Source organism: Mustela lutreola, chromosome 8 (assembly GCF_030435805.1).
Source record: "Mustela lutreola isolate mMusLut2 chromosome 8, mMusLut2.pri, whole genome shotgun sequence".
In the NCBI taxonomy this organism is placed as follows: domain Eukaryota; kingdom Metazoa; phylum Chordata; class Mammalia; order Carnivora; family Mustelidae; genus Mustela; species Mustela lutreola.
In genome coordinates, this window is record NC_081297.1 from 127253602 (window position 1) to 127281437 (window position 27836).

A 27836-nucleotide genomic window follows, 5' to 3' on the forward strand; every position below is an offset into this window, starting at 1 on the left:
GCCCACTCTCATCACTTTTATTCAACACAGTACTGGAAGTCATAGCTACAGCAATCAGCAACAAAAAGAAATAAAAGGCATCCAAATAGGTAAGAAGAAACAAAACTTTCACTATCTGTAGATGACGAGAACCCTGAAGACTGCTTGAATTAATAAATTCAGTAACGCTAGCACAACACAGAACTAATGTTCAGAAATCTGTTGCATTTCTACACATTAATAATGAAGCAACAGAAAGAGAAATAAAAAAAAAACACTTGGGGCATGTGGGTGGCTCAATCAGTTAAGCGTCCAACTCTTTGATTTCAGCTCATGTCATGATCTCAGGGTCCTTAGATCAAGCCCCACATTGTACTATGAAAACTATAAAATACATGAAAGAAACTGACAACACAAGGGTACCTGAGGTGCTCAGCTGGTTAAGCATCTGCCTTCAGTTCAGGTTAAGATCATGGGGTTCTAGGATTGTGTCAGGTTCCCTGCTCAGTGGGGAGTCTGCTTATCCCTCTCCCACTGCCCCTCCCCACTCTCTCTTGCACTCACTCTCTCTCTCTCTATCAAATAAATTCTTTGGCACAAAGAAAAGGAAAAAAAAAGAAGTGGAAAGACATTCCATGCTCAGGGATTGGAAGAACAAACATCGTTAAAATGCGTATGTTACCCAAAGCAACATGCATACCAGCAGTGTTTTTCACATAACTAGAACAAATAATCCTAAAATTTGTATGGAACCACCAAAGACCCTGAATAGCCAAAGCGTTCTTAAAAAAAGAAATGCAAAACAAGAAGCATCATAATTCCAGACTTCAAGTTATACTACTACTAGTAGTAGTAACTACCAGTTATACTAGTTATAACTACTAGTTATACTAGTTATTACTACTTTAGTAATCCAAAAAGTATGGTACTGGCATAAAAACAGACACATAGATCAAAAGAACTAAATAGGAAGCCCAGAAATAAACCCACAATTATATGGTCAATTAATCTTCAACAAAGAATATGCAATGAGAAAAAGTCTTTTCAAATGGTTTTGGGAAAACTGGACAGCTACATGAAAAAGAATAAAATTGGACCACTTTCTTACACCATACACAAAAATACACTGAAATTAAGGACCTAAATGTGAAATTTGAGATCATAAAAATACTTGAAGAGAGCACAGAAAGTAATTTTTCTGACACTGGTCATGGCAATCTCCTTTCAGATATGTCTACTCAGGCAAGGGAAATAAAAGAAAAAACAAACTATTGAAACTACATTAAAAAAAAAAAAATCTCTGCAAAGGAAAAGAAATGACCAACGAAACTGAAAGGCAACCTACCTACTCAATGGGAGAAGATATCTGCAAATGACATGTCCGGTAAATGGTTAGTATCCAAAATATGCAAAGAACAGATACAACTCAACACCCCAAAAACCAATAATGCAATTAAAAATGGGCAGAAGACATGAACAGACATTTCTGCAAAGACACAAAGATGGCCAACAGACACACATAAGACACATGAAAAGATGCTCAACATCACACATCATCAGGGAAATGAAAAATCAAAATCACAATGGAAATCACGTCAAACATGTCAAAATGGCTAAAATCAAAAACAAGAAACAAGTGTAAGCGAGGATATGGATAAAAAGGAACCCCTGTGCACTGCTGGTGGGAATGCAAACTGCAGCAGACACTGAGGAAAACAGTGTAGAGGTTTCCCCCCAAAATTAAAAATAGAACTGCCGGGGGCGCCTGGGTGGCTCAGTGGGTTAAGCCACTGCCTTCGGCTCAGGTCATGATCTCAGGGTCCTGGGATCGAGTCCCGCATCGGGCTCTCTGCTCAGCGGGGAGCCTGCTTCCTCCTCTCTCTCTCTCTCTCTCTGCCTGCCTCTCTGCCTGCTTGTGATCTCTCTCTCTGTCAAATAAATAATAAAATATTAAAAAAAAAATAGAACTGCCCTACTTAGTTGCTTAAGTGTCCAACTCTTGATCATGACTCAGGTCTTATCTCAGGGTCATGAGTTTGGGCCCCACATCGGGCTCCACACTGAGCATGGAGCCTACTTTAAAAAAAAAAAAAAGAAGAACTGCCTTATGATACAGTAATCATGCTACTGGGTATTTACCCAAAGAATACAAAAAACACTAATTCAAAAGGATATATGCACCCTCATGTTTATTCCAGCACTATTTACAACAGCTGACCTATGGAAGCAGCCCAGGTGTCCACTAACAGATGAATGGATATATATAGAGAGAGAGAAAGAGAGAGAGAGAGAGAGAGTGTGTGTGTGTGTGTGTGTGTGTGTGTGTAGTGGAATATTACTCAGCCATAAAAAAGAATGAAACCTTGCCATTTGCAATAGCATGCATGGTGCAAGAGAGTATAATGCTAAGCAAAGTAACCTAGTCAGGGAAAAACAAATACCATGTGATTTCACTCATATGTGGAACTTAAGAAACAAAGGAGTAAAGTAAAATTCACACACACACACACACACACACACACCCCAAAAGAGACTCTTAACAAACAGATGGTTACCAGAATGGAGGTAGGTAGGGGATTAGTGAAACAGGAGTAGGGGATTAGGAGTATACTTGTTTTGATGAGCACTAAGTAATGTGCAGAACTGTTGGATCACTATATTGTACACTTGAAACAAATAGAGCACTGTATGTTAACGACACTGGAACAGAAAGATTTAGCGACATAAAAACTCAAAAAAGCAAATAAAGAAATGGCCAAGTGACCAAATACCCATCAAAATTCTTAAAGATAAATTAAAAAAATCTACACCCCTCAACAAGTATAAAGAAATTTCAGGGAAATATTTACTTTTTTCCCTAAAATCTCAGTACTGTAAACCAAGATATTCAAATTATCCAGTTAGTTCATCAAAAGATCCTCTACTACAAATAAGAAGTGGAAATAGAAAGATGTCCCCAAATCTCTCATTTTGAAAAACAGTAACTATAGATTTAAATTGCTTAATATAAACTGAGCAGGAGGGAGCCTATATTAAGAGTTTAATAATAGGAATGACATGGGTGCCAATAAGGTGTTACCATGATGGAGTTAAGGGTCTGGAACTAGGATATTTGTAGGTCAGGGTGACCCTACTAAATACTGAAGAGAAAGTGTATTACAATCAAAATAACTGGAAGACTTGTAAACCTTCTGAGTGGCCCTGTATCAAGCATTAATAATGCACTAATAACTAAAGTACAGTGAAGTATAGGGTTCACTCCATGAGCACAGTGAAGGTGGAAGAGAAAGGCAAGCTTAAATGATACCTGACAGGTTGAGGCCTGATAACCTGAGAAGTATCATGATAAATGGATCTGGATTCTTCCCTAGAACAGTACTGTATAAGAGTTGGTGAAAATGTAGTGAGATAAAGCACATTCAATCTCACGAACAACTGAACCAGAACAATTGAACCAGAAAACCCAAATCAAGCCTTAGATATGCGACTTTTTGAAGAGTATTAAATAACCTTTGATACCATATTAACATTGGCTTAAACTTCTTAGTATCAGAGGACCTTCAGACGCCCAAAATAATCAAAGTAAGATCCTTCCCCTTCATCTGATAATTTTTGTCATGACTTCTGCCCTTTACAGCCATATTTACAAGTATGTTAATTAATTAAAATATTTATTGAACATCTAGTTTATACAAATCCTGTGTTAGGAACTAAGGACAAAGAAACAAAACATACTATCATGGGCCACAAGTTGAGAAATACAGAAAAGCAGGCAATGACAATGAAGTGTAATAATGACATATTCTCAAGCAGCTCTGGGACCACAGATAGGGAGGACATCTGACAGAGAATACAGTAAAGAAAGGCCCAGCACATTACAGAGGTCCAATAATGACTAAATGAAGAATGACCTAAATGTGATCTCCAGGACCTTGGTTTGCAAAGGTCTATTATTTTGATCAGGCTATTTTAGTCAGGTATCAGTCAAAAGGCAAAAATCTCACCAGTAACTGTAACAGAGTTTAGAATAAGTTGTTAACCATGAACTGAAGAACTGGAAAGGTAAAAAAGGGACTCATATAATTACAAAGAAAGTAATTACAGGAAGCAGCTTGGACCCCCAGAGCTGAGGAAAACAAAAGTGACTAGAATTACTGGAACTCAAAGGTTTGGAGAAACCACATAAAACTAAAGCCTAGATCTCTAGAAATAAAGCACTTCTTGAAAAACACAAAGAACCAAGAACTTGAGGAGGATCCCAGCAAAATGGGGACACAAATCTCAGAGAGAGAGCAAAAGGCTAGTTGATGTTATCTAGGAGGAACGTCATGAGGGTTCTATGAGTGCGGTATAGTGCAAAATGGAGTGATCTGCCACTCCTTTTCTTACCAGGGTGAAGTCCCATTGCTGTGAAGATAATATTGATAAGAAGTAAACACAAAGGAGCAAATCCCTTGCCCCTCCTCTTGCTTTCCTATTTCCCATCCTCCTACTGGCAGAATTTAATGGGGAATCAGATGGTAAGCAAGAAATATAGTTTGTAGGATCTCAGCTCCTACGCCACAAAAAAAATTTTTTAGAAGGATGAGTCTGAAGCTGATAAAAAATACCTTAAAAACCATCATCAGCTATACAAGTTCTCCTCTCTATATACTTAAGGTAATATTCTTTAAATTAGAATTATAAAACTCTAGTTAAATTCAGCAATTTGATTTTTTTCATGACTTCTGAGGAAATTATATAAAATAATCCACACTAAAATAAAGTATCTATTTTAGAACCCCAAACTTTAAAAGAACAACCCATGCTATACTCCATAAATTAGGCAATGCACAGATCTTCAAAATAAAATCAGAACCTCAAGAGTTATAACAATCTTAAGGCTCAAATTTTGTGTGTATATGAAAACTTTAAAACTCACATATTCAAAAATCATCACAAGATTAATGTAGATTAATGAAAGGCCTGACCTACTAAAATTTTAGATGAGTGCTATTTCACTACTTTGAAATATAAGTAGCTTTTTCTTTTAGACCAAATCTTTTCCCAGTGAATAATTTTAATATTTTTATTGCATGAAATATTCTGAATCTTCCTCTGGAATACATCTAAGAATACATCATTTCAAACATACCACGTTTCACCACATTTAAGATGCCATCAACAATAGAACACAGCATTACTGCATAAATCACAAAAGGGGAAAAAATGCTGTAAGTTAAACTATGGCTTCGTGGATTCTTTAATGGACTTTTAAGAATCCCTGAAGGATCTCTACCACATTAATCTAATCTATAATTTAATGTACTGGAGCATGCAGGTGGCTCAGTTGGTTAAGCATCTACCTTCGACTCAAGTTGTAATCCTAGGGTCCTGGGATGAGCCCTGAGTTGGGCTCCCTGATCAGAGGGGAATCTGTTCTCCTTCTCCCCTGCCCTCTACTTATGCTATCTCTCTCTAGTAATAAATAAAAGAGTTTTTAAAATATAGTCTAATGTACTGCTAAGGTGTTTTATCTCAGAATATCATTTTAATAACCTTATTGCCAACTTCTCTTATACCAGTTCTTAGAGTGCATGTAAGTATTTTGGCTTCTTAAACTTTTATTTTGATTTCCCTTGTAGTTTTATCTTTTTGTTTACTCAACAAACAGTACAAATATTAACCTTAGTTCATTTCTGTTCATTTCCAACTGGTGGGCTAAATAATTTCATTCACCATTTACAGGGCTGAGGCAGGAGATGGGAGAGGATGGAGAAGAATGGATATAAGGGGGCGCCTGGGTGGCTCAGTGGGTTAAGCCTCTGCCTTCGGTTCAGTGTCCTGGGATCCAGCCCGTGCATCAGGGTCTCTGCCCCGCAGGGAGCCTGCTCTGCACTCCCCCTCTCCCTGCCTGCTTCTCTGCCTACTTGTGATCTCTGTCAAATAAATAAATAAAGTCTTAAAAAAAAAAAAGAATGGATATAAGGTTTTTTGGGGGTGGTCACAAATGTTCTAAAATTAAATTGTGGTGATGACTATACAAATATATTAAAAATATTTTTAATGATGTTGACTTTCAATGATGTTGTTTTAATGATGAACTAATGATGTTGACCACCTCTTTAATGGGTTTATGATCCATTCATATAACTTCAAATCTTTTGTCCACTTTAAACAGAGTTGTCTTAAGACTTATGTTTAAGTCCTTTTTCCAACATATCTATTACAAATATATTTTTCTGTTCTGTGATTTGCCTTTTGTTTTCCTTTGTTCCTTCTATTTTATGGTTGGTTCTCTCTGCATCCTAAAATTTTTGGTACCAGGATATTATGGGTATTTTTTCTGTATTTTGTATTTTCAAGTTCTATATTTTTAGCGTTACAATTTAAGACCATTAACCATTTTCAATTATTTTTTGTATTTGGTGTGAGGTAAAGGTCACTATTTCTCTATAGATTTTCTCAAAGAGGTCTGTGAGAAAGGTCTATTAAATTCACAACAATAATAATGGACTTGTGTGATTTTCCTTTTAGCTAAATTTTGCTTTACATATTTTGAAGCTATGTAATTAGGTGTATACAAATTAGAACTATTCTATCTTCCTAATAAATTGCCCCTTTAACATTATCCCTTTTTATCTCCAATAATGTCTCTTGGCTAAAGACACTGTATCTCCTATTAGTATAGTCACACAGCCATTTCTTAGGTAACATCTGCATGGTACACTGTTTCCCATATTTTTACTCTGTACCTGTTTATGCTTTGTAAACAGCACATAGCTGGGTTTTGCTTTTCTGATTCAACCTGATACTCTGATACCTGATACATTTAGTCCATTAGCATTTAATTACTGATGTAGTTAAGTCCATCATCTTTGTATTTATTTTCCATTTGTCCCCTTGTTCTGTTCTTTGATCTTCCTTTTCTATTAATCACATATTTATCATTCTATTTTATGTACTCTATAGGTTTATCTTTTAGCATAATTCTTTCAGTGGTTACTGTAAAAGATACAAGGTTGGGGTACCAGGTGGTGGGTATTACAGAGGGCATGGATTGCATGGAGTACTGGGTGTGGTGAAAAAATAATGAATACTGTTTTTCTGAAAATAAATAAATTAATTTTTAAAAAAGATACAAAAATGCATCTTCATTTTGTATCTTAAATTAGTGCTTTTACCATGTCCCATACAAATGAGAGATTCTATTTTTTTTTAAGTTTATTTATTTATTTATTTGACAGAGAGAGAGAGAGAGAGAGATCACAAGTAGGCAGAGAGGCAGGCAGGCAGGGAGAGGGAAGCAGGCTCCCTGCTGAGCAGAGAGCTGGAGGCGGGGCTTGATCCCAGGACCCTGAGATCATGACCTGAGCCAAAGGCAGAGGCTTAACCCACTGAGCCACCCAGGCGCCCTCAAATGAGAGATTCTTATAATTCTATTTACTTCCTCCTTTTGCTATTGCGGTCATGTAATTACTTTGACATGTTCTATTGTTTTCCAATATAACATTTCCAATGGAACACTGGAGATTGTTAAAACTACTGGTTTAAGCAACTAACAGTCCTGCCCACCCTATTTAGCTATTCCAGTACTCTTCATTCCGTCATGCTTCTACCTCAGAATTTTTTTTTTTTTTTTTTTTTTTGGGCTGTGTATTTCCTTAATGTTTCCTAAAGTGTGGGTATGTCGCTGATGCCTTCTCTCAGCTTTTGTTTATCCAAGAATATATTTATTTCATTTCTGGTTTTGAAGGGTATTTTCACTGAGTACAGAATCACTGGTTATCAATTTTTCTGTCAGCACTGTAAAGGTGTCATTCCACTGTCTCTTCTGAGTTACATGGTTAAAAAATCATCGTTGAAGATTCTTATTTCTCAAGGCGCCTGGGTGGCTCAGTGGGTTAAAGCCTCTGCCTTCAGCTCAGGTCATGATCCCAGGGTCCTGGGATCAAGCCCGCCTCCAGCTCTCTGCTCAGCGGGGAGCCTGCTTCCTCCGCCTCCCTCCCTCTCTCTGTCTCTCTCTCTGTTTACTCGTGATCTCTGTCTGTCAAATAAATAAATAAAATCTTTATTTAAAAAAAAAAAGATTCTTATTTCCCTGTAACTAACATGTCTTTTTCCCCTTCTGTTTTTAAGATTATTCTGTTTATATGTGGTTTTTAGCACTGTGATCTGGAACTAAGTGCTGAGGGAAACATAGCAATAGCAGGCAGACATAGTACTACAAACTCCCACTACTAAGTGGTTAACTACTAAATAAACAGAATTATTAATTATTTCTTTTGGCTTAGTGGTGTTATGAAAGAGTCTCTAAAACACTAAAGGTAAATGTTTATTATTTATCCTGTGTTGGGTTCACTGAGATTCTTCCATCAGTGGTCTTAACAGTTTTTGAAAAATAGATATTATTTCTTCAGATATTGTTTCTGCCCTTTCCCCTATCCATTTCATCAATGTCTTAATCTGCTTGGATACTGTAACAAAATACCACAGACTACACAACTTACAAACAGAAATTTATTTCTCACAATCTGGAAGCTAAAAGTCTGAGATCAAGGAGCTTTTGATCTTGGTTCTCTTCTGTGCTATAGACTTCCTGCTATATTCTCACATGGTGAAAAGTGCTAGTAGGGAGCTTTCTGAGGATCTCTTTTATACAAGCATTAATTCCACACATGAAGACTCCACCTTCATGACCTCAGCACCTTCCTAAAACTTCACATTCTAATACCATCAACACTGGGCATTAGGATTTCAACATGAAATCTGGGGTAACAAACATTCAGACCACAACACTTAGGGACTCCAATTATACATATGTTAATCACCTGGTTATGCTACACTTGTTTTTTATATTGTTCTGTTTCTTTCCATTTTGTATCCTTAGTGCTTTAAACATATCCTTGCAATACCCTCTCAGTGGGTACTAGAAAGAAACACAGCAAGTATTTTAAGAAAGCACCTGAGTATGCTTGGTCTACACTACTTCTTAAATGGAGAAATGAAAATATTTTCCTCTGTGTTTCACAAATAAACCAAAAACTTCCTTGAAAAAAAAAAATTAAGTTTAGCAAGTTACTCCTCCCTTTTAGGGAAAATGCTAGAAATTCAGTTCTACCTTCAGTCTCATCCATGAAAGCTATTAAATATGTTCAATAACTTAGGAGGTCATCACAAACAGGAGATAGAACAAGGTATACAGGAAGGTGCTTAATTTGCAAAAAAAATCACTTGGTTATGATAAAATCTTTTTCAGACACCAAACCTTTGTCTTTTTGCCTCAAATACTTTTTGTCAGTTTAATAACCCTTTGAATGTCTATACATTGTATTAATATTTATTATGTATTTATCCACAAAAATTTTAAAGCTTTAAAATTATCCCTAAATATATCTAAATGAAATTACTTTTCCACTATATACTTGGCCCTATGGAGTTTATAAGCAGTCTTCACATCTTATTTGAGTCTTAATATGATTCTAGTAGGTAAAAATGTATAATTATTTACCATTCTTGGTATACAAATGAGAAAACAAAAGCTCAAAAGTGGGTCACCAAAGAGTCCTTAAGCTACTAAGTAAATCCTGATAAAACAGAAATTTAAAAACTACGTGCTCCTACCATTAATCGGCTCACAATAAATTGGCCCATGTGTGGATTATAAGTGAACCACAAACTGCCTTTCCTTGTAATTTTTGTAATATTCTTGAGTAAAATTAAGTCAAAGCATGCATGATCATCTTTTTCAAAAGAAAAGCCACACCTTAAAGCAATTTTAGCAATACCAAATTATCTGTAAGTCGCCAAATTTCATTTAGCTACAGCAAAATGTGCTTAGTAAATTATTTCCTAATGATGGTATTTTAATTGACAATTTTTAAAAGTATTTTTAGAACTAGGTTTATACAAAGCAGATAACTTGTAAACATGCAGCCAGGCAACTTGTAAACATGCCTCTTTCCTCTTCCGTAGGCCTCTGAACATTTCTCCTTGGGCAGACTCATAAATACAAATTCCAGACTCAGTATCACAAAGGATTTGTAACAATTTTCAACTATTCCTTCCTTGAATCCTGGTTTTATTTCAACACTGCTGAGAGGAGGTTTCCAAAGTAAAGGACAAAACCTCCAACAAACCTTCCACTGCCATCTAGCCTTTCTAGATCAGCCTCTGTGTGTGTGTGTGTGTGTGTGTGTGTGTGTGTGTGTGTGTGTTGTGTAGGTTTGTTTGTTTAAAAGACTCTTAATACAGTTCAAATTAGCATGCCAGGTTCATTTCAGCTCCTTCACCGCCAGACCTGGAGGACAGGACTGCTTTAGTTTCCCTGCCTTCTCTTCATCTGTGATAACCAATGTATAAAGGTATCTCCTGTATCAAATTTTAAACTTCACATTATCTTTATTTTTCTTGAACTTGACAGATTTGGCATCCTTTAGCCTGGCTATGAGAAGAAAGTCCTTGATTTCTTCCATTTTGTGAGGCATGGCTAAGAGGGATGCAGAGGAGTGCATAGCTTCCACCACCCAAAAGACCTACCCAGTGTATATTTACAATTATCCATAAACTCTTTTTGAGAACAGTACTGTCAAGTGTTAGCCATTCTATCAGAGAAACAGGCCACACTCTTTTGCTGTATGAACACAGATGTTATCCTCCTACATAACAAGTCATTTCTGTGATTACATTTATAGGCAGTATAACCCAGTCCTTCAAATACGGGTAGAAAAATAAATATCCATATGAAAAGTCCCTTAGTTCTAAGTATAATAAACCACAGCCACTAATATATTACAATAACATTACATATTACATAATATCTGTTGTTCTACTGTACTGCAACAGACAGGACAAACAAGACATGAAGAAAATAAATCATCTCTGTAAAATAAGTGGAATTATAAGCTGCTATTTAAATTCAACTATTCAGGGGCATCTGGGTAGCTCAGTCAGTTAAGTGTCTGCCTTTGGCTCAAGGCATGATCTCAGAGTCCTGGGATCAAGACCCATGTAGGGGGCTCCCTGCTCAGCGAGGAGTCTGCTTCTTCCTCTCCCTCTGCGACTCTCCCTGGCTTGTGCTCTATCTCTATTGCTCACTTTCTCTCAAATACATAAAATCTTCAAAAAAAATTTTAAATTCTACTATCCAAAAAAAAAAAGAAAAAGTCAGTTAATGGTAACTCCTACTTGTTTAAAGTAACTGGCTATGGCCAAAAGCCGTAATTTGATCCTTACGTTAGTCAATTAACTTTGCGCTACCAGGAAAATCACCTATCTATAACTCTGGACACTCAGAAATGGTAAATATGTATCAGTGGTCTTATGAAGATTTAGCCAAGATGATAGACGGTTTAATGCCATCAATCATCAGGAAGTACACAGCTACAAAGGCTGTGACGTTGTGTGGAAATCTGGGTTCTGCTATTTTTTTCTAAGTAGAAAGATATTTAAGTCAACAAAATTATAATACTTATAAAACATCTCAATACATTTTATCACTTTCATATTTCCTTTTTTACTCTCATTTCATGACATTTTTAATGACTGCTGCTCTTCCTCCTTCTTTTGTTCCAACTCAATACATCTTCCAAGAATTAAGCACAGAGATTTCTATCATGGTGGTTGGTAGTTCCTTTTGTATCAGAAAGACTTACAAAATAAAACAATAGTTCTCAATTCTGTAGTTAATTCTTTCAATAAATATTCTATGCTCACATTGTAAGCACTTGAATTTCTTACTAACAGTCAAAGTAAGAAATTTGGGAACTGTATTTAATGTATAAGAATAAATTCAGGGTTATTCTTATAATAATGTCATTCCCCAAAATGAATAGGATAGGAAGTGGCTTTGTAGTTTAGGAGTTAGAAACTGCTCACAATTGGGGTGCCTGGGCAGCGCAGTTGGTTATGCATCTGACTCTTGGTTTTGGCTCAGGTCATGATTCCAGGGTCCTGGGATCAGGCCACCTGTTGGGCTCTGCAATCAGCATGGAGTCTGCTTGTCCTTCTCCCTCTCCTCCTCCCCCTTGCTCTATTTCTCAAATAAATAAAAATCTTTTTCAAAAATTGCTCACAATTCTCAGTCCCTCTTATCTATCCAGTAACTTACAGTTTTCCATATATAAAACTATCTATTCTGTCATGTGCATTATAGCAGAAACAAAGTTGAAATCTCTAGAAAATAAAGCTCAATAAAACCTGGATGGAATATGTGGAGAATAATAGAAGGCCTAGATTTACCAAGAGCAATGATCTGAAAATGTGTATATCAAGAAACAATGATCTGCTGTCTAACACAGACAAGAGTTGTCACACTCATGATATACTTTTTTTGGGAAAAGGGTGAGTTTGCAGGCACAGTACCCAATCTATTTCACCTATACTGCCATCTATAGGAATGGCCTAGAAAGATTTCAATAGGAAAAAAAAATAAGTAGAGGAGGGGAGGGATTATTTCTCTGTTCAATGAAGAACAGTAGGTTAAGACTATTGTTTCTTTTATTCTGAATCCATCTTTATAAAGGGTAAAGAAAATCAAAAGGTCACAATCTTTAGATGTGGCTATACGTTCCCATGCAATTTTGTGGTTAAAAGTTAGGAAGTGACTAGAATTGTTCCCTGTTTCAAAGGTAGGAAATGAGAGGTTATCCTGAGGTCAGGATCTTCTAATGTGGCTCTTGATCTAAATTGTGTTAACTTGCCCTGCTCTAGGATGAAAGCAGTTATGACCAGATCAATGTGCTCTGCATCTGGTTAGTCAGCTGCTCCAGAGTAGGCAGCCAGCAAAACAGCTTTGGGGCCCTCTCTGGGGACTGTGGCCCTCCTAAGATTTGGGTATAGGCCAATCCTGTTGCCCACTAATTCTTAAAAGATATATTCAGATCTCCCACTAATTCTTAAAAGGTATTTTCAGATCCCCAAGATAAGAAGTAAAATAAACGTAAGTAGAAAATACCCTTTTAATTTTCCAAGTAAGCTGTAACTGAAGTGTTCCACATTTCCATCTAACATTCACTAGAAAATGAATTATTTTTTTTTAATTTATTTATTTGACAGAAAGAGAGAGAGAGAGATCACAAGTAGGCAGAGAGACAGGCAGAGAGAATGGGGAGGAAGCAGGATCCCTGCTGAGCAGAGAGCCCAATGCAGGACTCGATCCCAGGACCCTGAGATCATGACCTCAGCTGAAGGCAGAGGCTTAACCCACTGAGCCACCCAGGTGCCCCCAAAATGAAATATTTTAACAACTCTATATGAAACCATTATACTGGCTCAACTATCTGCCTTAGAAAAATCAACTGATTCCTTGGAAGAGGAAATTTAAAAGGAGGCCCCTGTTTTTGTTTTTGTTTTTTTAAAGAGGGGAAAACAATGCTAAAAAGGAGAAGAGGGTCCCAAAACCTAGGGACAAAATACTACAAAATATTCTTTTTTTAAAAGATTTTATTTATTTATTTGACAGAGAGAGATCACAAGTAGGCAGAGAAGTAGGTAGAGAGAGAGAGGAGGAAGCAGGCTCCCTGCCGAGCAGAGAGCCCGATGCGGGACTCGATCCCAGGACCCTGAGATCATGACCTGAGCCGAAGGCAGCGGCCCAACCCACTGAGCCACCCAGGCGCCCAAAATACTACAAAATATTCTTAAAGGAAATGGCTTGAATACTAAGTTTTGTAACTACTGCTATAACCGCAAGGGATCCCAAAGACGAAATCCAGTTCCACGGAATATTTTTTAGCAACCTACCTTTATCAAGTCTTTCCAAAGTTTTCACAGAAATGACTCTACTGATACATTAGTATTTCATTGGTTTGGGTAATATTTGATTAAATTATGTAATTACAATAACAAAGCTGGAATATAACTGTTAAGAATATAAGCTCAAACTAAAGAAAGGCCTACTACCTATGAGTTAGTATTAAACAAGTCATAGCCATCAATCAGTAGTCTTACAGAAGGAATAAAGGCCAAATTAGTCAGATCTTTTACTACATACCCTCACTTGCTTTCTTAAATGCTATACACAAAAGTCTCTGCAAGCATGCAACCATCTATGACATCCAAAATGCTTTATGTTAATAAATTTCTTAACTGCAGTACAGGATGATTTGAACTTTCCTTTCTAAATGGAGTATTGATGAACTATAATAAAATTTCCATGCAATTTTAAGTAACATTCTTAACCTAGCAAAGAAATAAACAGATAAAATGGAAGAACTAAACTCAGTATTATAGTTAAATGAAAATTTTGTCACATAATCTTTTTCTATTATTTTATCACTGGCTGCCTGTACCTCTTAATTCTCTTCATCTATTTTGCCCATCCACACATCTCTCCTCCCCTCTGGCAAACACTAATTTGTTCTTTGTGTTTATGAATCTGTTTCTGGTTTTCATGTGTTTGTTCATTTATTTTTTAGATTTCACATATAATTGAAATCATACGATACTTGCCTTTCTCGGTCTTATTTCACTTGGTGTAATAATACCTTCTAGATCCATCCACATTGTCATGAATGGCAAGTTTCATTCTTTTTTAAGGATGAGTAATATTCAATTGTATATCTATATAGATAGATATATGCCACATCATCCATAACTGTTCACTTATCAACGGACACTTAGGCTGCTTCAAATATCTTGGGTGTTGTAAATAATTCTCCACAAACAAAGGAGTGCATATATCTTTTTGAATTAATGCTCAATCCTGTTAGCCTAACTCTGTGAATGTGATATCTTCTTAAAAAAAATAAAGCTAAATTCCATATGAAAAACTTTCCCAGGATGCCTGGGTAGCTCAGTTGGTTAAGCTGCCTGCTCTCGACTCTAGCTCATGTCATGACTTTAGTGTCCTGGGACTGAGCTCCACATTAGGCTTCACACTCAGCGAGAGTCTGCCTGATGATTCTCTCTCTCCCTCTGCCCTTCCCCTCACTCTCTAAAATCTTAAAAAAAGAAAAAAGAAAAGGACTTTTCCTATTTACTCTTACAACAAATAAATGTTTGAAATATATAGGTGTCTAAGATTTGTTGACTATTTTATATAGAAATTAGAAATAAATATTTACTATAGGATTTGATCTAATTCTTAAAAATCTGTTTTTTTTCATGATTTGGGACATGGTTTATAGTGAGTTTCCAGGCACTTGAATACATGTTTATTTATATGACCACTTTCTTAAGAGCAGGCTAAAATTTATTAAAATCTAAGTCATTAGGTATGTAAATAATCAATATGAAAGAAAACCTAATGGTACACTAAGGCTCTCCATAACTCATGAATAGTAAGTACAGTAAAATAGGTCTGAACTCATTATTACTGAACTCCAGAATGTATTTTGCTCTAATTAACTTTACTCAAATATGGGGGTAGGGAGCGAGAAATCATCATGAAACTACAGTGAGTGAGAATTTTAATAGATTAAAAAGAGCCTAGAACATTAAAATTCTTCTCAATGAGTTCAAAACAGACCCTCCTTTGCGGTTTCAACTGCTTCCAAATATATGGATTCTTTTGCCATGAGAAAACAAAAAGGTCTTTTTTGATGCTCAATTTGATATTTATGAAATTAAAAAGTGGCAGCATAAGTCTCATGTTTTAAGCATATCACTTCAATTAAGGTGTTCCCTGGAGCTCCAATGCGTATTTACCCTCTGTGTACACATTTCATTAGCATTAGTATCTATCCCTCTGACATCCTCAGTGAGACAAAAGCACAGAGAATGGTTTCTATTCTTTTTTCTATTCTTCCTGTATACAAAAGAGATTAAATTTCATGATTTTCATTGATGCTTCAAAAGACTTAGGTCTCACTAATCAACACCTTAGAATGCAGTAATATTTATAGCTTATTATAAAACCCGACACTGGTTTTTACATGAAATTTATTAAGCACCAACTTAAGACAGATTTATTTGAGCAAATCTCTTAATATTATATGAGCAACCTTTTGTTTATAAAGTTAACCAGGCAATTCACAAGTTTATGACCCTATATACTAGAACCATATCCTTCAAAAATGATTACAAATGTACATAAAATGACTAGTACCTAGTGATATCAATGATTTTTTTTCCTCAAATGAGGTTTAAGTTTATGTACTTCCCTACCCACTAGTTTCTCTTGCAACACCATGTAAGGGGTCTATCATGAATTTCAGGGGGGAAAAAGTACTTTAAAAAATCATTAATGTCAATTAGGTAAAATACATTTTAACTGGGTGCCTGGGTGGCTCAGTGGGTTAAGCCTCTGCTTTCAGCTCAGGTCATGATCTCAGGGTCCTGGGATAGAGTCCCCCATCAGGCTCTCTGCTCAGCAGGGAGCCTGCTTCCCGAGCACTCTCTCTCTCTCACTGCCTGCCTCTCTGCCTACTTGTGATCTCTGTCAAAAATATAAATAAACAAAAATCTTTAAAAAAATACATTTTAATTGCTGAAAGATCTGTTCCTTTATCAATTTTCTCCTCTTACACAAGTCATAGTAATATGTGCTATAACAATAACAAAGGAATAAAAAAAGATGAAATTAACCTTCCACATTATATAATTTTTCAGCAATCATTTTAAAATATAGGATCTCTATAAAACTACTAGAAGTCAATATAATCAAGGAAATGTCTTTTTCCCTTTTTATGTAATAAACTAGTAAACAGAACAATCTGCCAATCTGTTCTAGTTCTCTACTTAATTTTAACCATCACAGTAACTCTATAAAATTATTTAAATTATACTCACTTTACATACCTAAAGAGACAGTCACTGATGAGCTAAAAATTCACTGTTAGAGCAAGTAAGCAGAAGCACAAGTGGGAACCCAAACAGTAAAATGCCCTACCCAAGTCCATGTTTTCACTGCTACATAACATCACCCATTTAGCACATATATTCACTCAATAAATAAAAGCCTGGCTGCTTAATAGTTTTTCTTCTAGGAGTTACAAAAATCAATGACTGAGAAATAGCGCACAATGTAATTCTTTTTCCTTTCCTTTTTCTACTTCTCTACCTACAGAATTAGGAATTCCTCACACTATGCTCTCATAATCATATATATATACATACATACACATATATATCTATGTGTGTGTATATATATATAGAGAGAGAGAGACACATTATATAACATTATCTTTTATTTTTTAAAAAGATTTTATTTATTTATTTGACAGACAGAGATCACAGGAGGCAGAGAGGCAGAGAGAGAGGAAAGAGCAGAGAGCCTGATGTGGGGCTTGATCCCAGGACCCTGGAATCATGACCTGAGCCAAAGGCAGAGGCTTTAAACCACTGAGCCACCCAGGCACCCCTAATGTATCTTTTATATAGCATCTTCCTACCTAATAAGTTTAAGCACACAATTTTAAACACTTTCAGAGAAGGAAGGACATTTTGCTGTGTGTTTTGAAATCCCATTCATTTCCTAGTGAAGGGCTTAGCTTTAATAAGGCCCAAGTACTGGACAGAACAGAATAGAGGGCAGTGGGGAGGGGGGTCTCTCTCTAGAATAACTTATAAACAAAGGAGATCCACATCTTAGTGAGTTTAAAATATTTTGCATATTTAATCAAATAGTCCAAAATGTATGCAATAAAATTGGAACATTTTCCAATAAAATTGGAAACACTGTTTTTCACTAACCTCTAACAACATTAAGATTTTATTAGCAACTGAATATAACTCTTATCTTTTTTGATCCCCAGGAAAGACATGAGTTGATATTGCTCTGCCGTTTTACAAATGAGGAAACTGACTCAAAAATTTTAACAAATTTACCTGTGATCACATAGCTTGCAAGCCTGACCATTTCCAATTGATAGTGTCCAAGTGACATTAAAAAGGAGGGAGGGGTACAAAAGAACCAAAGCCTAGAGCTCTGAGGCTATTCGAAGTAGAAGATACCCAGGAACAGATTTCAAATTAGAATTTGCTGAGTTACTGGAGCTTATCAAAAATTGCCCCTAAGAGTATCCAACTGAGAGAGGAAGGTCAAGTGCAGGATTAGGATCCAATTTGATTTTGATATCTAAAGCAGAAGTTCTCAAAGTGTAGTCTGCGTAATCTTTACAAGGGGGTTGTGCTTTGAGATCAAAATTATTTTTACAAAGATTCTAAGACATTATTTGCCCTTCTCACTTTTATCTCAAGTGTACAGTGGAGTTTTCTGAAAAACACTGCAACAGACTGAAAGGCAAAAGTAGATGTGAGAATCCAGCTGTTTTCTATTAAGCTAGACATGAAAGAGGTTTACAAACACGTAAAACAATGCTAATATTCTTGTCATGTTTTAGAGTTATTTTTCATTTAAAATATGTGCTGTGATATATTAATTTGTAATGTTTCTCAAGTAAATTAACATTAAAGAACATAAGGTCCAGGAACCAAAAAGTTGAAAAGTTCCTACTCTAGACCGAGAATGGAAGATGGTGGCGCAGTATGAAGACCCTGGGCTCATCTTGTCCCATGAATACAACCATGTAACTATCAAATCATCCAAAATTCTCCAGAAGCTGACCCAAAGACTGGCAGAACAAACTCCACAGCTAAAAGCAGAGAAGAGGCCACACTGATGAAGGTAGGAAATGCTGAGACACGGTTTGGGAGAGAAACAGATCTGGGCCACTGAGGTGTTAAGAGAAGGACAGTTGCAGAGAAAGGTGAGTGAAAGAGCCCAGCACCCAGGGGAGCACACAAGGAAAATCAATCCCCACAACAAGTGGCTTGGAAAACAAGAATGGCCAAATACTCTGGGTTCTCGCAACTAACAGGGTTAATGCCTGGAATTTTAATGGTTAGCAGGCTTGGCTGGGATAGACCTCCAGGGCACCGTCTTGCTCTTGATGAGAATGCAGGCAAACAACCCATGAACATACAGCATGGAAACAGTAATCTCAAGAGCTCCTCAGGCACACAGTGGGAGTTTAAGTGCTCATCCTGGAGCATGTCACAGAGAGGCAGCTTTCGTGGAGAGGCTATATTTACCTCCCCCACACTTCAGTATAAGCAAAGGCCCCCTGAGGCTATCAGTGCAGTGCCACCACTGGCTACCTAACCTACTTATACCAAGCCCTGCCCTCTGGTGCTCCAGTGGAAACACCCTTTCCAGTCTCACGTGCCTCACTCAGTCCCAGCAAGGTGGGCCTCTTCCCCAACAAGACCAGCCCAAATTCTTGCCTACACCCAGTCTCTCAACCCAAGAATTTTGTGGTGCCTCAGTTCTGGTGGCAGTGGCACCAAGTCTCATTTCACAAGCAGACCAGAGCACACCTAGTTAAAACTCACCACATTCAAGTAAGGGATAAAACACTACCCACGGCAGGCAAGGAAAGCTACCACACACAACTGACCTGAAGGATACAGTAGCCAGAACACAACAGCAGAGTGCACACAACACACACTAGAGGCACTCTCTAAAGTGCCAGGCCCTGGGGAACAGGGGACACTACACAGCAGGACATTACAGAACCTCTTTTCATAAGGCCATTAACTTTAAAAACAGGAGACCTAAGCTGACTTTCCTAACACAGAGAAATAGGCACAAAGACTTAGACAAAAATGGGAAGACAGAAAAAACTGTCCCAAGCGAAAGAACAGGAAAAGGCCATGGCCAGAGAGCTAATCAAAACAGATATAAGTACAACACCTAATGCAGAATTTCAAACAATGATCATAATGATACTCACTGAAGGGGCACCTGCATGGCTCAGTCAGTTAAGTATCTGCCTTTGGCCAGGTCATGATCCCAGGGTACAGGGATGGAGCCCTCCATTGGGCTCCCCGCTCAGCTTCTCCCTCTCCCTCTGCTGCTGCTCTGCCTACTTGTGCTCTCTGTCAAATAAATAAAGTCTTAAAAAAAAAAAAATACTCCCTGAACTTAAGGAAAAAGTAGAGGACATGAGTAAGACCCTTAACAGAGAGAAGAGATAAGGAATAAGAGAGCAGAAATAAAGGGCTCAATAAACAAAATAAGAAACACTTGATGGAATGAACAGCAGGCTGGAAGAAGTAGAAGAATGAATTACTGACTGAGAAGGCAGAGTAATGGAAAGTAATCAAGCTGAATAAGAGAGAGAAAAAGGAATTACACAAAGTGAGAACAAAGGGAACATAGTGACTTTATCAGATGTAATACCATTCAAATTATAGGAGTCCAAGAAGGAGATAGAGAAAAGGGGACAGACTATGTATCTGGATAATAACTAAAAACTTCCCTTATCTGAGAAAGGAAACATATATACGAGGCACAGAGAACTTCCACCAAAATTAATAAAAGCAGATTCATACCAAAGCATATTGTAGTTAAACGGACAAAATATAATGAGAAAGAAAAATTTAAAAGCAGAAAGACAAAAGGAGACAGTAACTTAAAAGGGAAAATGCACAAGGTAGCAGGGGATTTTTCAGCAGAAATATTCCAAACCAAAATGGCCTGCCATGATATGGTTGTGCTGAATGGGAAAATCTAGAAGACTACCCAGAAAGGCTATCAATCAAAATAGGAGATAAAGAGCTTTCCAGACCAAAACCAAACAAACAAACAAAACAAAAACAAAAACAAAAACAAAAACTAAAGGAGTTCATGACCACCAAACCAGCCCAGCAAGAAACACTAAAGGTGACTCTTTGAGTGGAAAGGAGAGACCAGAATTGACAGTACAAAGGTAACACAAAAGGAAAACAGTCAAAGGAAACACAAAAGCAGTAAAAATGAATACTTCTGTAAAAAAACAAAACAAACAAAACAGTCAAGAAACTCACAAAATAAGAGTATGTAAAATGTAACAAAATATACCTAAAATGTGAGAAGAAGAGGAATAAAAAATGGGTTCAAACTTAAATGACCATCAACTTAATACAGATTGCTACATGCAGAAGTTTCACACAAACATGATGGTAGCCATATATCCAAAACCACTAATAAATATGCAAAGAATAAAGAGAAAGAAGAAATCAAAATATGTCATTAAAGTAAATCAGCAAACCATGAGAGAGAGAAAAACAAGAGATTCATAGAAAATCTTCAGAAAAAAACACAAAACAATAAAATGACAATAAATACATAAAAACAAAAGGTGACAGAATGGACTAAAAAGCAAAACAAGACTCATCTTAAAAATGAGGCTCATTTTAGACCTAAAGACACCAGCAGACTGAAAGTGAGGGGACAAAGAAACATTTACCAAATGGATGTCAAAATAAAGCTGGAGTAGCAATACTTATATCTGACAAAACGGAATTTAAAACAGACTAACAAGAGACAAAGGACATTATATAATAATAATAAAGTAGACAATCCAACAAGATATAAGAATTGTAAATATTTTTTTCAAAGATTTTTTTTTATTATTATTTATTTGAGAGAGAATGAGAGACAGAGAGCATGAGGAGAGAGAGGTCAGAAGGAGAAGCAGACTTCCTGCTGAGGAGGGAGCCTGATGTGGGGCTCAATCCTAGGACTCCAGGATCATGACCTGAGCCGAAGGCAGTTGCTTAACCAACTGAGCCACCCAGGCACCCAAGAATTGTAAATATTTACGCACCCAACATGGGAGCACCCAAATACATAAAATGGTTTAACCAACACAAAGAAACTAACTGATAATGATACAATAATGTAGGGGACTTTGGGGGTGCCTGGGTGGCTCAGACATTAAACATCTGCATTTGGCTCAGATCATAATCCTGAGATCCTGGGATCAAGCCCCACATCGGGCTCCTTGCTCAGCAGGAGGCCTGTTTCTCCCTCTCCCACTCCCCCTGTTTGTGTTCCCTCTCTGGCTGATAAAATCTTAAAAAAATACTTTTTGTTATAATAATGTAGGGGACTTCAATAGCCCACTCATATCAATGGACAGATCATCTAAACAGAACACCAACAAGGAAACAATGGCTTTGAATGACACGCTGGACCAGATGGATTTAACATACATTCAGAACACTGCATCCTAAAACAGTAGAACACACATTCTTTTCAAGTGCACATAAAACATTCTCCAGAATAGATCACATATTGGCCCACCAAAGGAGTTTCAACATATGCAGAACATCAAAGTCATACCATGCATCTTTTCTGACCATAAGGCTCTGAAACTAGAAGTCAATCACAGGAAAAAAATCTGGAAAGAGTACAAATACATAGAAAGAAAACATGCTAATAAGCAATGAGTGGGTCAACCAGAAAATAAAAGAAATAAAGTACAAGGGAACAAATGAAAATGAGAACACAATGGTCCAAAACTTTTGGGATGCAGCAAAAGCAGTTCTAAGAGAGACATTTATAGCAATACAGACCTACCTCAAGAAGCAAGAAAAATATCAAACAACTTTACACCTAACAGAGCTAGAAAAAGAACCAACCAAAACCCAGCAGTACAAAGGAAATAAACAAGATTAGAACAGAAATAAATAGTATAGAAACTTAAAAAAAAAAAAAAAAAAACAGATCAATGAAATCAGGAACTGCTTCTTTGAAAAAAAAAAAATCAATATAACTGATAAACCTCTAAACAGATTTATGGAGGAAAAGAAAGAGGAATGACTCCAATAAATAAAATCACAAATGAGAGAGAACAACCAACACCAAAGAAATATAATTACAAGGGAATTATTAAAAAAAAGAAACAAAAAACTACATGCCAACATACTGGACAACCTAGAGAAGATAGGTAATTCATAGAAACATATAAACTACCAAAACTTAAACAAGAAGAAATACAAAATCTGAACAAACCAATTCTCAGCAAAGAAACTGAAAAAATAATCAAAAAAACCTCCCAACAAAGTCCAACACCAGACGGCTTCACAGGCAAATTCTATTAAACATTTAAAGAAGAGTATGCCTAGTCTTCTCACACTATTCCAAAAAATAGAACATTATATGTTAATTTTAAAAATTAAAAATTATTAAAAAGAAAAAAAAAAGGAAGCTGAAAATACCAGGCACTTATTATCACTGCCATGCCTTTCCTATCTAGAGAATGGTTATAGGTTCCATTCCTGGCTGGTGGGATCTAAAAAGTCTGCAGCTGGAAGTCTAAGAAGGCTTCCTCTTGTTAATAAAATGGAAGACACAGGGGAAAAAAAAATAAAGGAAGGAATAGAAGAGGCCAGCACTACCATACCAAAAGCAGATAAAGACACCACCGCAAAAGAGAACCACAGGCCAAAATCCCAGATGAACTCAGATGCAAAAATCCTCAACAAAATACTAGCAAACCAGATCCAACAATACCTTATAAAAATCATTCCCCACAATCAAGTGGGCTTTATTCCTGGTTTGTAAAGGTGGTTCAATATCCACAACTTATCAATGTGACATATCACATCAATACGAGAAAGAAGGATGCCTGGCTGGTTCAGTAGGTGGAGTGTGCAACTCATCTTGATAAGTTTGAGCCCCATATCTGGTGTATACATTACTTAAAAATAAAATCTTAGGGGCGCCTGGGTGGCTCAGTGGGTTAAAGCCTCTGCCTTTGGCTCAGGTCATGATCTCAGGGTCATGGGATTGAGGCCCGCATCGGGCCCGCTGCTCAGCAGGGAGCCTGTTTCCTCCTCTCTCTCTGCCTGCCTCTCTGCCTACTTGTGATCTCTGTCAAATAAATAAATAAATAAAATATTTAATTAAAAAAATAAATAAATAAAATAAAATCTTTAAAAAAAGAGATTAAGGATAAGAACCATATATCATTTCAACAGATGCAGAAAAAACATTTAACAAAGTACAACACCCATTCATGATTAAAAAAACAAAAACCAAAACCAAAACTCAACAAAATAGTTTTAGAGGAAACATAATTCAACATAATAAAGGCCTCATATGAAAAACCCACAACTAAGATCAACCTAAATGAGAAAAAAACACTGAGAGCTTCTTCCTCTACAGTCAGGAGTAAGACGGGGATGTATACCCCCATCACCTGGATTCAACATAGTACTGGAATTCCTAGCCACATCAATCAGACAACAAAGAGAAATAAAAGGCTTCCAAGTAAGTAAAGAAGCAGCAAAACTTTCATATTTGCAGATGACATGATACCATATAAGGAGAACCCTGAAGACCCCACCAAAAAACTGCTAGAACTGATAAACAAATTAAGTAAAGCTCCAGGATACATAACAAATGTACAGATATCTGTTGCATTTCTATACATTAATAATGAAGCAGCAGAAAGAGAAATCAAAAACATCTCATTTACAACTGTATCAAAAATACTAAGATACCTAGGAATAAACCCAACCAAGAAGGTTAAAAACCTGTACTCTCAAAACTATAAAACACTGATGAAAGAAACTTAAGTTGATACAAAGAAATGCAAACATTCCATGCTCAAAGACTGGAAGAACAAGTATCATTAAAATGTCTATACTACCCAAGCATCTCCACATTTAATGCAAACCCTATCAAAATACCAACAGCATTTTTTCACAGAAGTAGAACAAATAATTCCAAAATTTGTATGGAACCACAAAAGACCAAATAGCCAAACAATCTTGGAAAAAAAAAAGCAAAGCTGGAGGCATCACAATTCTGGACTTGAAGTCCTATTCAAACCGGCAGTAATCAAAACAGTATGGTACTGGCACAAAAATGGACACACAGATCAACTGAACAAACAGAAAACCCAGAAATGAACCCACAATTATATGGTCAACTAACCTTGACAAAGCAGGAAAGAATATCCAATGGGAAAAAGACAGTCTCTTCAACAAATGATGTTGGGAAAACCAAACAGCAACATGCAAAAGAAAACAACAGGCCCACTTTCTTGCACCACATACAAAAATAAATTCAAAATGGATTAAAGGCCTAAATATGAGACCTGAAACCATAAAAATCCTAGGAAAGAACATAGGCAGTAACTTCTTCAACACAGGCCAAGGCAACATTTTTCTAGATATGTCTCCTGAGATAAGGGAAATAAAAGCAAAGATAAATTATTGGGACTACCTGAAATTAAAAAGCTTCTGCACAGCAAAGAAAACACTCAGCAAAACCAAAAGGTAACCTATGATATGGGAGAAGATATTTGCAAATGACATATACAATAAAGGGTGAATATCCAAACTCTATGAAGAACTTAAAAAGCTTGACACCCAAAACCCAAAAAATCCAATTAGAAAATGGGCACAAGATGCCTGGGTGGCCCAGTCAGTTGAGCATCTGACTTGGTTTTAACTCAGGTCCTTATCTCACCAAGATCACCCGGATCATGGGATCCAGCCCCGTGTCCAGCTCCATGCTCAGTGGGAGTCTGCTTAGGTATTCTCTCTCTCTGCCCCTTCCCCTGCTCATGTGCTGTCTCTAGAATAAATAAATCTTAAAAAAGAGAGAAAGAATGGGCAGAAGAAATAAATATTTCTCCAAAGAAGACATTACAGATGGTCTACAGACTCATGAAAAGATGTTCATCATCACTACCATCAGAGAACTGTAAATGAAATCTACAACGAGATATCACCACCTGCCTGTCAGAATAGCTAAAATCAACACAAGAAACAATGTGTTGGCCAGGATGTGGAGAAAAAGGAAACCTCTGCCCTGTTGATGGGGATGCAAACTGATGCAGCCACTGTGGAAAACAGTACGAAGATTCCTCAAAAAGTTAAAAATAGGACTACCCTATGACCCAAGAATTGCACTACTGGGTATTTACTCAAAGAACACAAAAATACTAAATCAAAGGTATACATGCACCTGTATGTTTACAGCAGCATTCTTAACAATAGTCAAATTATGGAAGCAGCCCAAGTATCCACTAACAGATATATGTATAAAGAAGTGATATACATATATATACACATATATATAATGGAATATTACTCAGCCATAAAAAGAATGAAATCTTGCCAATTGCAAAAAGATGAATGGGGCTAGAGAGTATAATGCCTAGTCAAACAAGTCAGCCAGATAAAGATATATTTCACTCACATGTGGAATTTAAGAAAGAAAACAAATCAACAAAGCGAAAAAAAGACAGACAAATCAAGAAACAGACTCAACTACAGAGAACAAACTGATGGTCACCAGAGGGGAAAGAGGTAGGGGATGGGTTAAATAGATGAAGCAGAATAAGGAGTGCACTTGTGGTGATGAGCACTGGGAGGTATATGGAATTGACTCAGTATATTGTACCCTTGAAATTAATATAACACTGTATGTTAACTACCTGGAATTTAAATAAAATCTTAAAACATAAAAAATAAATTAATAAAACATACCTGGATTAAAACAGGAAAAAAAAAAGCTGCTGCTCTAAGGACATTTTCTACCAATCCTCAAATCTTAAATCTGGTCTTCTAAATTCATTTACTCAATAGAATTAAGTGGGTTATATAAATGTAAAGTTTCTGGGTTTCACCATACTATAAACTCCTTAAAGACAGAAATATTTTTTTTAAATCTTTGTGTCCCCTCCAGCCCCCATCCTATCACTCCTTATCCCCCCAAAACTGGTTATATCAAGCAAGATTATTTCTCATTGCATCTTTCTAAATTAATGCTATACTTTACCCTTAAGCATATTAAGAATTTTACAGTCCCACGTCACCTCAAAATGAACTGTTCAGGAAAGTGAAAAGATCAGACTTTACCACATGGAGATACATGATGACCCCACTAATGTAAATATATCCTGTAAGGTTCAGCTAGTCATTTACTTTTTTAAACACCTCCTAACTCCAAAAGTAAGAAATTTTAAAAAACATTATGGGACCTTGTTTTAATAGAAAAAGATAAAAATATTTAGATATTTAAAAGGTCATATTCATATAGGTACAATAAAAATGAAACTTTAATTCCCTTCAAAAATAGCTAATTAATTCTATTCACATGATACATTTTTCAATTACCACAAAATAATTATGTATTATCTTCTATAGATTTTCAAAGCTCAAATCTCACAAAATCTCCCCCTTTGTAAATATTCATAGGTTCACTGAAAATGTTCTTAGCCATGCCTGGCACATGGTAAATATGAATTTACTCTTAATGTTTAAAAAAAAAAAAAGGCATGTAGGCAACTTCCAATTTTTCTCACCAAAACATAACTGAATTGAATGTGCTACTCCATCACTGATGACACAATGACAATTTGTCACATTTTTTAAAAGCCAGCTCTTTATTAAAGCTTTTATAAGACAAATCCTACTGGACAGTGACCAACTTTCCTTGCCAACAGCTGGCAAGATGTTAAAAATGCCAGGACTCCAACTTTTTGGTAATTTTTGTTTCTATGAAGTGCTAATTTGACTAAGATGAAATGAAGAGAAAAGAGGACAAAATGTGCATACCCATTAAGGATAATGACTTTTTAAAAAAAGATTTCCTATGAGGATAGAGAAAAATACTTAAAAAAAAAATACAGTAATGTCTGCATTAGCCAGAATTCTGTTAAATAGGATACTGTTCAAAAAACAAGAACAAGGGGCGCCTGGGTGGCTCAGTGGGTTAAAGCCTCTGCCTTCCGCTCAGGTCATGATCCCAGGGTCCTGGGATCGAGCCCTGCATGGACTCTCTGCTTGGCGGGGAGCCTGCTTCCTCCTCTCTCTGCCTGCCTCTCTGCCTACTCATTATCTCTGTCTGTCAAATAAATAAATAAAATCTTTAAAAACAAAAACAACAACAACAAAAAACAGGATATTGTTCTTCAACCTGAACAGCTCCTTTAAAAGGAATTAAAGAGATTATAGTTAATAAAAGATTCTAATTAATCAAAGATGAGTATATGGGCCTACATTCTTTCTTCTTTGCTTCACTATTACTTAATACCCGTTCAATCTTGTTCCTCAAAAGCTGAAAGGTAACATGTTCCTACATTTAATTAACATCTGGTGAAATGTGAATTATATACAACTGCAGCACTGGTTGACCAAGGGTTTACAGC

General features: G+C 36.4%; 1 protein-coding gene and 1 pseudogene across 3 annotated transcripts in view; both read right to left on the minus strand.

The window, feature by feature from the left end:
• Positions 1–27836, minus strand: part of CDK17 (cyclin dependent kinase 17) — a 110287-nt gene that overhangs the window by 64623 nt on the left and 17828 nt on the right. The gene's annotated exons all lie outside the window — the stretch shown is intronic.
• On the minus strand, positions 8654–13021 carry LOC131839295 (large ribosomal subunit protein eL38-like; annotated as a pseudogene).